Here is a 12,529-nt window from a genome sequence, read left to right on the forward strand (position 1 = left end):
TACATCAGTCATGTAATATCCCGCATCAAGCGATAGGAATGACCGAAACAATGTAACCTGATGGGCCTACGTGAACTTCCAAAGGGGTCACCCATCCTTGAGCTTCTCCAGCTCAAGCACGCTTAATCCGGGAGTTCTTTGCCTACATTCAGCCCAAAAGGTATCCAGCTGGTGTTGTTTCTTTCCTTACTTATCCTCGACATATACTACTCTTTTCTCGGCTCTTGGGGTATTACAAGTCAGGCGTTGGGACCTAAGCATTTGGGGTGGAGTGTGTATAAGAAGGAGCAACTAGCAGTACTGAAGGCCATAGACAAATGGAGGCATTATTTAGAAGGTGACCCTTTTATGATTAAAACAGATCATGAGAGTATCAGATTTCTGTCCCAGCAAAGATTACAGTCCCAGCTACAAAAGAAGGGGGTATCCAAGCTCATGGGGCTGGATTATACCATACTCTACCGCAATGGGAAGGAAAATATACCTATCCAGAAGGGAGGATAGAGACAAGAAAGGCCAATGCCACGCTATCACAGCCGTGGTGCCAGAGTAGATAAAAGAAGTGGTGCAAAGTAACGAGAATACTAAGTGGGTGAAAGAACTCTTAACCAAATTGGCAGTATAAACTACAAACGAGAAAGGTTATTCACTGTCCAACGGCCTCATCAGATTTCAGGGTAGACTGGTGGTGGGAGATGATAAAGGGTTGAAAGAAAAGATATTGCGGTCACTACATTAATCACCTTTAGGGGGTCATTCCGAGATTAGGGCTACCTACCACAAGGTCAAACAATTGTTCTTTTGGCCAAAACAAAAGCAAGACCTTGTAGAATTTGTGTTGGCATGCGAGACGTGCCAAAGATGTAAGCACGAGCAAGTGCCATACCCAAGCATGTTGCAGCCTTTAGAGGTTCCAGAATAGGCATGGGAAGGTATATCTATGGATCTTGTGGAAGGGTTACCAAAATCCAAAGGCAAAGACGTGATCCTAGTGGATGTGGACAGACTAACTGTTGATATTTAGGACTGATTACCCGAAGCCAAACAAAGAGAATTCCCTCACGAATTCAAAGCAACTCGCAGAAACAGTAAACCACACAAAAAACCAGCAACGAAAACAGAATTAGAAAAGATAAAACAAAACCAGAAAAGACCAGATATACCCTGGTTCGGAATGCCTTTACGCAAACCTATATCCAGCAATCAACACCCACTTCAAACAACCTTTATTAGGATAATAAAGATCAGTACACCAAGCTTCTAAACACTCATCTATCTCCCCGAGTACAAGCACACATTCTCCCAAGAAATACACAAGACTAAACTGCCTCTCTTTCTTTCTCAAGAACGGAACTCCTCACTCGAACATAGACAAAGAGAAGCTCTCTCTTCAAGTGATCTCGACTGCCCACCTTGCCCTCCTATAAATAGAAAAGGCGAGATTCCCAAGATAACTAACTACTATGGGAAATTACAATTAGGCCCTCCAAATTACAAAATAATTACACTTATACTTAAAAGCCCTAATTGATCTAAAATTTCCAGCCGATAGACTTCAACATACTGATCTTCTATCGCATCAAAAACTCTAGGCAAACTTCAACACTAACAAAATTTAGGCATTTCATCAGCCTCGTGCACCCCTTCTCAGCATAATAGGTGGATAGGATTTTCTTGGATTCAGTGGTAAAGCTACACAAGGTCTCTAAGACAATAGTATCGAACAGGGATAAAATATTCACCAATAATTTCTGACAAGAATTGTTCAAGAAATTGGGAGTTGGGTTACAGCTGTCTGCCTACCACCCTCAAATCGATGGTCAAACGGAGAAGGTCAACCAATGCCTCGAATCATACCTAATGTGCATATGTTTTACAAGGCCCAAGAGTTGGAACTGATGGTTGCTGCTAGCCCAGTGGTGGTACAACTCTTGTTTTCATTGTGCCATCAAGAGAAGTCCTTTCTTGGCTGTGTTTGGATACAAACCCCCTCAACTATCGACTATAGCTAGCACTTCTTTTAGCCTAGCAATAGTGGAGCAGTACTTACAACAAAGGAAGGATATGCTCTCTGTTCTAAAGAAGGAAGTAGTTGGTGCTCAAAACAGGATGAAACAAACAACGGACAAGAGGAGAAGTGACAGGACTTTTGAGATTGGGGACAAGGTGTTCCTTAAGGTTAGAAGGTCTTCGCAGCAACCATTCACTTCCACACCGGCATCAAAGCTCAGTCCCAAGTACTTTGGGCCCTATGTCATTGAAGCTAGAGTGGGAAAAGTAGCCTACAAGTTAAGGTTACCTGAAGGAATCAACATGCACCCGGTGTTTCACGTGTCACTTCTCAAGAAATCCCTTGACCCAAAGGCCACCATTAGCCAACTATCGACAGCAAAAGATAAGCTCGAAGAAACCCTAGTCGCAGGCCATCCAAGATAAGAGGGTGGTCTATCAAGGAGCAACACCCCTAACACAAGTTCTTGTCCAACGGTCGTAATTACAACCAGACCATACTACATGGGAGTACCTACCCGAGTTGCTGACAAGATTCCCATAAGTGGCTGGCCTACTGTGAAGGATTCTTAGGGATAAGAATGTAATTGAAAGGGGGAGAATGTCACGACCCCATGGGTTGTTTTGTAATTTTCAATTGCATTTTAAATTTTCAATTGTAGAATTGGAGGGAGCTAACTGATTATGTTAGAAGCTTTACCATAATACCCTCGGGTGGGTGTAAACCATGAGGAACAGCCTACATAAGGCTATTATGCAGGAGGATGGGAATTCATTGTGGAATGAGAATTGAATTCTTTTCCACTAATTTTCTCTCTAATCTCTTCTCTCACTTTCCCTCCCAAATTCTCTCTCCGATCTCTCTCTCTTTCTCTTCTTAAATAGTCGAACTCAAGCCTCTTCCTCAAGGGTTGACATTGAAAGAGAAGGAAACTAAGAGATAGGGTGAGGAAAACATAGAGATTCAAGAAATAGGAACAGCCCAAGACGGTCAAATTAGAATGAAAATATGACCAAAATTCAGATCATTTATGCTGGAATTTTAAATAAAAAAACAAAACAAGACAATTCTATTATGCACGCCATGAAGCTTGTGATGCAAAATTGATATGTAATGGAACTCAAGCTATGCGTATCCTTCCATGCTCAAAATTATAAATGTATAGAAACTATCAACAAAGTGGCAAGGTTCCTCAGAAGTAACAAGTAGACAAATTCCATTTCCACTAAGAAAAATAATCACTTTAATGAAAAAAGTTGGAGACCAGCCCGTGTACACAATGAGAACAAATAAGAAAACGGTTAATACAATAGTTAGCTAGGAGTAATGGTGACTGAAAACTAACTATTAACTAGTAATGCAAGCCTAACCATTTCACAAACTATTCAAATATGATGGCCACAACTAAATCATTTTTAAATGCAACAGTATCAATCAAGCTAGGCTGTAAAAGGTCCAACAAAGAGTTACCTGAGCACTATGAATTACACTGACATTTATCATAAACTGAGAAAAATCATTCAACAGCAACAAAAAGGAAATTGCAAGAAACAACACTCAACCCCTGCCCAAGATTGAAGAAAAATGAGAACAGTGCTCTTCAACCTAAATCTTTTCACAAGCTATAAGATTTCTTTCTCTATACACTCCACATCATGAAAGGAGGAGATAGACAACCTTAGAGGACCAATCCTAACCCAAATAGGACAAAATATTAATGTAGATGGAACCATTGCACCACAAGGTGAATAACCATTGCTCAACACCTCCCCCCCCCCCCCCCCAAAAAAAAAAAGGAAAAAAAAATATCAACAAACAATGACGGGGGAACTTATGGAAAAATGCACAACTCTAAGACTATCAGGATCCTAACCCTAACTGTTGTTTTCTTTGGAGATAAAACTAGAAATTGAGGGAGAAATAGTAAGAATTGAAGGGGAAACAAACAAAATATTATGTAGAACAAATTGAATGAGGGAGACTGACAGAAAATAGGGAAAAATCGAGAGAAATGGGGGAGAAATCTGATAGAATTGAGAGGGGAATCATAGAGAACAATAGGGGAAAATGAGAGACTTTAATAAATTCTTCATAATTCATACATTGACATCCGGCCATAAGGGTTATGGCTGTTATATATAAGCAGCCCACAATTCCATAGAGTAGTTACCACTCCTCCACTACTAGTAACTGCTCCTTTAATTACTCCACTACCTCCCCACTACTCTATTACTAAGAATAATCAGATAATAAAAGCAATAACTAACTACTTCAGCAAAATAAGTAAAAATAGAAATAAAAATAAATAACTGGTCGTGACAAGTAAATTTTCTGATCACACAAATTCCACGTAACACTTGGAGACCATATAATACCATTAAAGGATAACTCAAACCACCCACTAAAAATCACATCTTCAGCCCTCCCAAACTTAAAAAGATCAATAAAAGCATTCCAATAGTTAGACCAATAATGCAAACAAAATTCAACTATGTACCTATCCCCAATATCAAAACCAATATACTTAAGAACTGAACAAAAAAGTTCATAATTGTAATGTCTCATGAATTGTCCACAAATAAGCAAGTCATAGTGTGACACTCTATGCCCTCAGTGTGTCCGCAAGACTATGTGAATAGAAGATGAACAGCCATAAAAATGGTTGAGACTAAGTTGCCTAGGAGAAGAATTGACAATAGGATGATGCAAGGAAGCTGAAGATGGGAAAGTAAAATTGCCAACAGCTTGAAGGAAAATGTGGACTGTTTTGATGAACTGTCAACAGTGTGTGTAGGCTGCACTGATGTCACCTTGGTTTGAGCTAAAATTCTTGAGCTGAGGCATATCTTAGTGACAAATTCAAGGATCCAACAAGAAGAAGTTGAAAATAAGCAACTTAATCAGAGTCTCTCACCAGCCTTGGGATTGTGTAAGGCACAAGAAGAAATCAGTATTATATTCATCTCTTTGTGGCATTGGCTTTTAGTGCTAAGCAGCTCTTTGTGTAATTATGCATAATTGAGTGCTGCTAATTGTTTTATGCTATATATCGTTCTTTTCTCTTGTGAAAATTTAAGCTGGAAAGGATAAAGCAATGTTATGCTGGTTGCTTTTTTTCCTCTATATATAGCCAAATAGCCTTATGAATGGGTGTGGCTGCTTGAGAAAAAAACAGAGAGAGAGAGAGAAAGAATCTTAATTGAGTTTCAGCTTGCCTTTAGTTCAAAGGACCAGTGTGAAAGCTGAACAAATTAGGGGTCAGTAAGGAACTTATAAACATCATTGTGCTAAGCATAGAATTAAAGTTGGATTCTATACTCTTGTTGAACAAATTGAAGCAACAAGCCTAAAAGGTTACCAAACCAGCCCTTAAATTGCATGCTGCACACTGCATGCTGTCATATGCATTGCATTGTTTTTCATACTATTATTTCATACATATTATGGTTATTTCGTGCTTGCACCTACAGCCACGTGACGCCAAGTCAACATGATATTTCCTAGGAAGGCAGTGAACTGAGGTTTCCATTAGGCCATAGGCTAGTCACTATATTGAGAAATTGCATGTTAATGTAATGTCACGACCCTAAAGGGCAGGCAAGGGCATGAATGTAGTTAGTAGTTAGAGGGGTAAGATAGTAATTAGCCTAGTATTGTAATAAGCCATAGCTGTACTAATTGGTTACAGCTATAACCACTTGTACATGGAGGTTACAACCATGAGGCTGCCTATAAAAGGAAGAGAGGCGCAGAGGATGGGATTTATGCAAATGAATAGAACATAAATCTTTCCCTCCAAAATTCTGTCTTTTCTTCTCAATTCTCCCTCCTCCTCTTCAAATTCTCCTTCTCCCTCCAATTTGAATTCTGCAATTCCAATTTTACATAAGTCTCAGATCCGAAATTTCTCATTTGGTATCAGAGCGGGACAACCTTGGTGAGTGAAGGTGATAGTACTTGGAGCAAAATTAATGGCGGAAGACACATGTATGAAGCAAATGGAGACACGTGTGGAGGCGCTGGAGTTTGGAATGAACCAAACTCACGAGGCGATCGCTCAAGGCTAGGAAGATCAAGCTACTGCTAGAGAAGCGATGCAGAGGGAATTGGAAAAACATCAGGAAACCATCGATCAGTATGAGTAGAGAATTCATAGCATATTCAATATGCTCTCTACCCTCCCACAATTCAGGTTGCCGCCTAAATTTCCACCGCGATTGACAACTAATCCCAACCATTCTGGCCACGAAATACTGCCACGACCTGACAGGTTCATTAAGCCGAGTGAGCCGTCAAAGGCGAACACCGAAACACCAGTAAGAGGTTTGAATTCTCACACTAATGTCTCCATTCCTATGCCTCATTTGGAGATTCCTTTGTTTGACGGATCCAAGCCGAGTTGGTGGATTCGTCGATGTGACAGATTCTTTCAGTTGTTTAATGTGCCCGAGGTGCACAGGATCACCATGGCTCCGGCATATCTCAATGATACTGCCAACTCATGGTATTAAGGGTGGATCAAGGCAAGACAAGTGAAGGCTAGATGGAAAGAGTTCATGAAAGAACAATATTGTTGAGAAAAACAAAATTGTCAATAGTGACAAATGAAATTTAGACCATTGCGATGTATAATCCCATGCTAAAAGAGTTAGGTTCAAAACCACTTGAAATTCAAATTTAAGATGAACTTGGAGGTAAGATAACTAGGAATTATGCATCACACTTGTAATACCCCATGTTCGTATGAGGTTGTCACGTAATTTCGATAAGTTTAGAATACCGAAGAATTGGCTTGATAACAATTATAAGTACCGAATCGACTACAGGGAATGCCTTGGAGTGAAATTATCTAAGGAAAATGATATGGTCTCGATGTGCGTTCTGAGTTAGGATTTATGGTATCAAAAGAAATCGGATCGGGAACAGTTTTCGATACAGCTAAAATACAGCTATCATTTAGGCTGTAAAACCAAATCGTTGTAGGAGACTCCCGAAAAATCAATGGAACCTTAGGGGGGCTCCGATTTTGCGTAATAAGCAACCCTTCAGTGGTTTCAAGATGAAACGACAGCCTAGTGAGAACATTGGGGCGAAATCGTCTTTATCGAGTAAATTTGGAATTATTAATTTTGCGTTTTCTGTATTAAAATGCAATTTAATTCAGTGTTCGAGGGTATAATTGAAATTACGAAGTTGCCCAAGTGACATTATGAGAAAATTAAAATTTAATTGTGTAATTTTTTATATATTAATATGATATATAACGAGTGTATATATATATATATATAAATGTAGGCGTATGTATGGCCATTCCCCTCTGCCAAATCATGGATAACAATTAAGTAATCTTCACGCAAGCTTACAAGTAAGGTGGAGTTTTAATTATTAATTGAAGTGGGTATATATATATAGATATATATGATGTACGTGTTGTGTGTGCGGTGAGTGATGGCAGCCAACCATTTGTATCTCCATACTTTATGCCATTTCCTGCAAGTAAGTGTTAAAAGGATTTACACGCAATGGCCACCTCTGCAAATTTTGGAAGGCTTTGCACGTCAATCCCATACCTTCTGTAATCTCCACGACTTGCAATGTGTTGGCAACAATTAGAGTGTGTTTCACGCAAGGTAGGGATGGGCAAGGGGGTTAGAAATTGGCTATAAATAGGGAGAGAAATAGAGGAAAAGAAGCAAGAATGGAGATGGAAGCAAGGCGGCATTAAGCTTGGCCGAGAGAGGAAAGAGAGATTGAGGGAGATCAAGAGGGAGCTGGGAGCTCTTAGCGATGGTCGGAGGCAGCCGCAGGGATAGCCGGAAGCAACTGTAATGGGTGGACAGCCACCATGGCCGCAAGCCGCGGCCATGGCAGCGCATGCAAAGGTCGGCCATGGCTGCGGGCAACGGTCACGGCGGAGCAGACCGCGATGGCGGGCAGCACGAAGGCAACCGAAGGCTCGAGTAGCAGGGGCGGACGAAGGTGGCCTGGGTTGGCTAGTTTCAGCCATGGCAGTGCGCAAGTGCTGGTTTGTGCACGCAGAAGTAGGGGAAAGAAGGGAAAGAGGAAGAAGAAGAAGAAGAAAAAGAAAAAGAAGAAAGAAATAAAGAAAATAAATGAAAAGAGAAAGGAAATTAGGCAAGTGGTGCGCGCGCAGGGCAAAGAAGGGAGATGATGAATAGTAGAAGAAGAAAGAAAAGAAAAAAGAAAAGAAAAGAAAAAGGAAGAAAAGAAAAAAATGGAGAAAAAATAGAGAAAATGCAAGAAAAATCTCATAAAATAGGAAATATTGATTTATTAATATTTCAGAGTTTTTGGCGAGAAAAGTGGCCAGGGCACGCATTTCCAAGATAGGTGTGCAAACCGAGGAAACTATAAAGGCTAAGTCAAGGAAAGTAAAATTCTCCAGAAAATTTCAGAAATTCAGGAATATTATTTTATGAATTGTCGTAATGAAATATTTGAGAAAATATTTTAGAAATATTTAATTTGGATTTATTGAGGAAAAATAGGAAGAAATAGAGAAAAAATTAAAAAAAATGTAAGAAATTATGGAAAAATAGATTTTAATGTTTATTTAAATAATTATGGTGATTAGGATGCTTTGAGGCTTAAGTTGAAATGATTTGTGCAAATTTTGAGGTTGGCACGTAAATTGAGGCAATGCACGAATATCGAGGTAAGTGATATTCCCCAATTAAAGTTAGTTTTATGGAAAATGCTTGGTTTGTAAGTGGTTTATGTTCCTCGAAAATGTTTTCATCATATTGACATACCCTGATATGTATCCATCACATATACTGCATACATGACATGACTATGAAATGCATGAATACACGTTGATATTATAGATCACTAGCATTTGAGGCCGTAGGGAGTACGAACTGGCACCGCTGCTTTACCAAGGGTGCACCCATACACCTCGGCTTTGAAAAAGGGGGCCACAAAAATGGTAGGTAGCATGAGAGGTGCAGTTGACACCTACAAGGAAAGACATTGCATTCATGCATGAAATATGTTTTCTGTACCCTTACTTAGATAATTCATCATCTAACTTGGATTTTTGTTTCTGGAATATTCAAACGTTCCAGGTGGAGATTGTAGCAGATTCGAGGATAAATGAGGCATGAAATGGCACTTAGCAGGGTGCATGAAGAATGAAATGTATGTTATGTAGCCCATGTATTTAAGTTCTGCTACTTTAGATTCTGAACGTTATGAGAAATGTTGATTTATATTCTTATGGCTAATGAAAATGCAAGAACAGATTTATGATTATTGTTAAGATATCAGGTTTCGATCATTGCTTCCGCATTTGATATGTATAGTGATTATCTTTCGAGATTAATGTATGAGAATTCTGGGACGGATTCGAGGAATGATGTGGTTTAGCTTTAGTGTTTGAAAGAAAAAAAATTTATTGTCCCCGAATTGTCCCAATTTATAAACGCGCTCGGGAAAGCGGGGCGTTACAACACTCATGTAAGAGAGTCCTTTTTAGCTTCGTAGCAGAGACATGGATTTGGGTTATGCTAAGTTCTGTCATGTCGTGTGAAGGTAAATGTTAGTGACTTTGGTGGTTGGCCTTGCATGATATTATGAAATGTCTGTATGAACAAGTAGAGATGATGTAAAACCACATGAGTTAACAGCCATGTGAGAAGTTGAGTTTATGATTGACTAAGGCCAAAAGGAGCTGACATCAAACTAAAATTTTGCTATAAGGTCAATCGTGAAAACAGAATGTAAATACGATTGTCTATTTAGTGGAAAGTAGAGTTTAGGATCAAATAAGCTTAAGAGGAGCTGACAGCCAAGTAAAACTGTACGATAAGGCCAATTGTGGAAAATAAACCGTATAGAGGATCAACTATTGGCCAATCGAGAGTGGGCACTGATTGAGCTTATGATAGTGGACATATTGTGAGATCCATTCTTTAGGCTAGTTGATAGTTTTTCAGTGTTTGACAATAAGCTGATTTTTGAGACCCTAATGAATTACATGCAAATTCCTAGTATGTTAGCAATCTCAGATAAGGAGATCTAGATATACCAAGATTTGTGTATTTTGGTTTGGATTTAGTAAATTGAAAATTAGGTCATACTTAAGCCCCTCTCAAGGACCAAAAATCCTCAAGGACCAAAAATCCTCAAGGCATGCTCAATCTTTGAATGAATCTTTATACCAATATTTAGCATGTTAATAACTGAGAATGTAAAGGTTCAAAAATGATAACTGGTATGAATTTCAAAGTTGAGGGACAAAAGCAATTAGAGTGCACAGTGCATAGGTGATTTAGGTGGAAAACTTTACCAAGTGTTTGAGGATGTGTAAGAGACCCTTTAGATGCCAATTTGGTCATTTAAGAAATCATTATTTATGTTATACAACCTATAAAATAAGAAATATAAAATGGCTAGGAGAGAGAGAAAGTGAGTGGAGCAAGAAGGGTACTCATAATGGTTTTAGCTTTTCAACGTTTTCTTAACTTAGCATGTATTAGGCAATTCTAAGGTGTTACAATGATGTGGGTTTTCGAGCTGGAAATGTAATACCCCATATTACATGGTGTTATAGAGAATATTTTAATAGAAGTGAAATTGCATTTCTTGCAATTGATTATTAACTTTGGCAAAGTTAATAACTTAAAGTGGAACGAACCATGTAAAACACTAGGAAATAGGCTACTGGAAGACTTCGGTCTACTGGAGATGAAGCCACAGTTGATTGAAGTTAATAGAAAATTTAGAAAGCATTCTGGATAACTATGGTCAACTAAAATTGGGCCATAGTTGATGTAAGTGCCCAATATTAGCAATGTTGTGTTACTTTTTCTAAAACGTTTTTATACACAACCCAAACACGAAGTGATGTACCCATGCAGCACAAGGGTAATGTAGAGGTTTTCATGGTGAACTTGGGGATGGGTTTGGATTGAAAACTAGATGCAGAAAATGTACATTATAAATTTCTATGTGGTTACGGAATACCAACAAATTTAATCAACTTTTGTAACAATAATCTACTAGGAATGGTCAAGTAAGGTACAAAGGTCAACTACTTAGTGACCCTAAGGTACCATGAGATTCAAGAGAATTAAGGATCAAAAAGCAAACAAAAAGAGGATGAATAATATTGCTTATTCCATAAGTTTCAACTGACTTATGTTCAAACTTTGTTAAGCAGCGACCATTTTTTACGTGGAGTTGCAAGAAGATAATGATGAGAAAGACAAAGATGAAATGTAGGGAACGAGGAAGGGCGAGAGTGTCAAAAACCATGATTATCACACCATAGATAGACAGAAAATAAGTATGCATATATGTGGAGAAAACAAATTCCATAACACAACATTCAATATACAAACATAAAACCAACAAAAAGATTAAAATTTAATAAATGAAAGAGGTGATACTAAGAGATAAAGGTCTTGAAGAAATGCAATCTCTAATGTAATTATGCTCCAAGATACAAGATTAACAAACTCCCTGCATTACCTTCTCACAAAAAAAAAAAAGGTGTGCAAGTCAAACCCGTGACAAAAAGTGAATTACATACCTCAGCTAGCGAAAAACCTTCGTAATTGCATAATACAGTACAAAATAAAAGTCATAATTGAAATCCCATCCTACAGAACAAAAAAGAAGATTAGGTACACGTAAAAAACATGGAACCAAAAATTAAAAAAAGTGCAACATTACCTTAATCCAAAATGCTCGTTCTATCAATTTTGTCAAGTTTATGAAAACAACAGAACATAGCGCATAACAAAATTAACATGTCACAAAAATTTATAAAGTAAAAGGATGGTGCTAGTCCAAACATTTGCATACCTACATAAATCAATGTTGGAAGTAAAAAGTTAATGGAATCAATATTTTTCAAATTTTCACCTCTTGGTTTCAAAAATAAAGATAGAAAACAAAAAACGAATGAGAAGACATAAAGCCTGTAATCAAATATTTTTGTTCAAGGCTCATGGTAATAACTAAGATGATGAAGTGAAATTGTTCTCAACCATAGAGCTTGTTGCAACCAGAATGCAGAATCCTTGAGACACAACACACTATTCAAAGTAAAATCTTCTTCCTCTCAAGTAAAAATATCACACAAGTAAAAATATACAGTTTTACATGGTTTACACTTTTCAAAATATAAGGTTTTACATGGTTTAAAATGTAAATAGAATCCCAATCCATTCAATTTTATTACAATTTATGTTTTTCACCAACTTTAACCACACCAGTTTTCCAACACTTTTTTTCATACTAATAGAAGAATGTGTGAAAATTTGAATTCGAGGTGGAATGCAATGATGCAGGAATTAGTTTTATATAGACCAACAATCAATTTTTTTATATTATTATTTTGGCTAAGGACAAAAGAAAAGATTGGGGTTCTATTTACATTTTAAATATAACTTAAAACGGTGAAAGGCAATGCAACCATTTTTAGAATGAATAATACTACATAAACCACAACATTCACGCTCAGGATTACACAACAGGTATTAAATTTCA

The 12,529-nt window shown here is 37.9% G+C and overlaps 1 long non-coding RNA gene across 23 annotated transcripts in view; it reads left to right on the top strand.

Annotated features, from left to right (window-relative positions):
- LOC127809815 (uncharacterized) overlaps positions 1-12,529 on the top strand; it is a 46,803-nt gene that overhangs the window by 19,343 nt on the left and 14,931 nt on the right. For 7 of the 23 annotated variants that reach the window (XR_008025282.1, XR_008025281.1, XR_008025286.1 and 4 more), the window contains one exon: positions 9,100-9,776. The exons of 1 other annotated variant lie outside the window; for it this stretch is intronic. This is a non-coding gene — a long non-coding RNA (uncharacterized LOC127809815). Of the gene's footprint in view, positions 1-9,099; positions 9,780-12,529 lie in introns of those variants that run through there. 15 more of the 23 variants (XR_008025263.1, XR_008025269.1, XR_008025266.1 and 12 more) reach the window with 8 other exon arrangements.

The sequence above is a fragment of the Diospyros lotus genome, chromosome 9 (assembly GCF_014633365.1).
Source record: "Diospyros lotus cultivar Yz01 chromosome 9, ASM1463336v1, whole genome shotgun sequence".
Classification (NCBI taxonomy): domain Eukaryota; kingdom Viridiplantae; phylum Streptophyta; class Magnoliopsida; order Ericales; family Ebenaceae; genus Diospyros; species Diospyros lotus.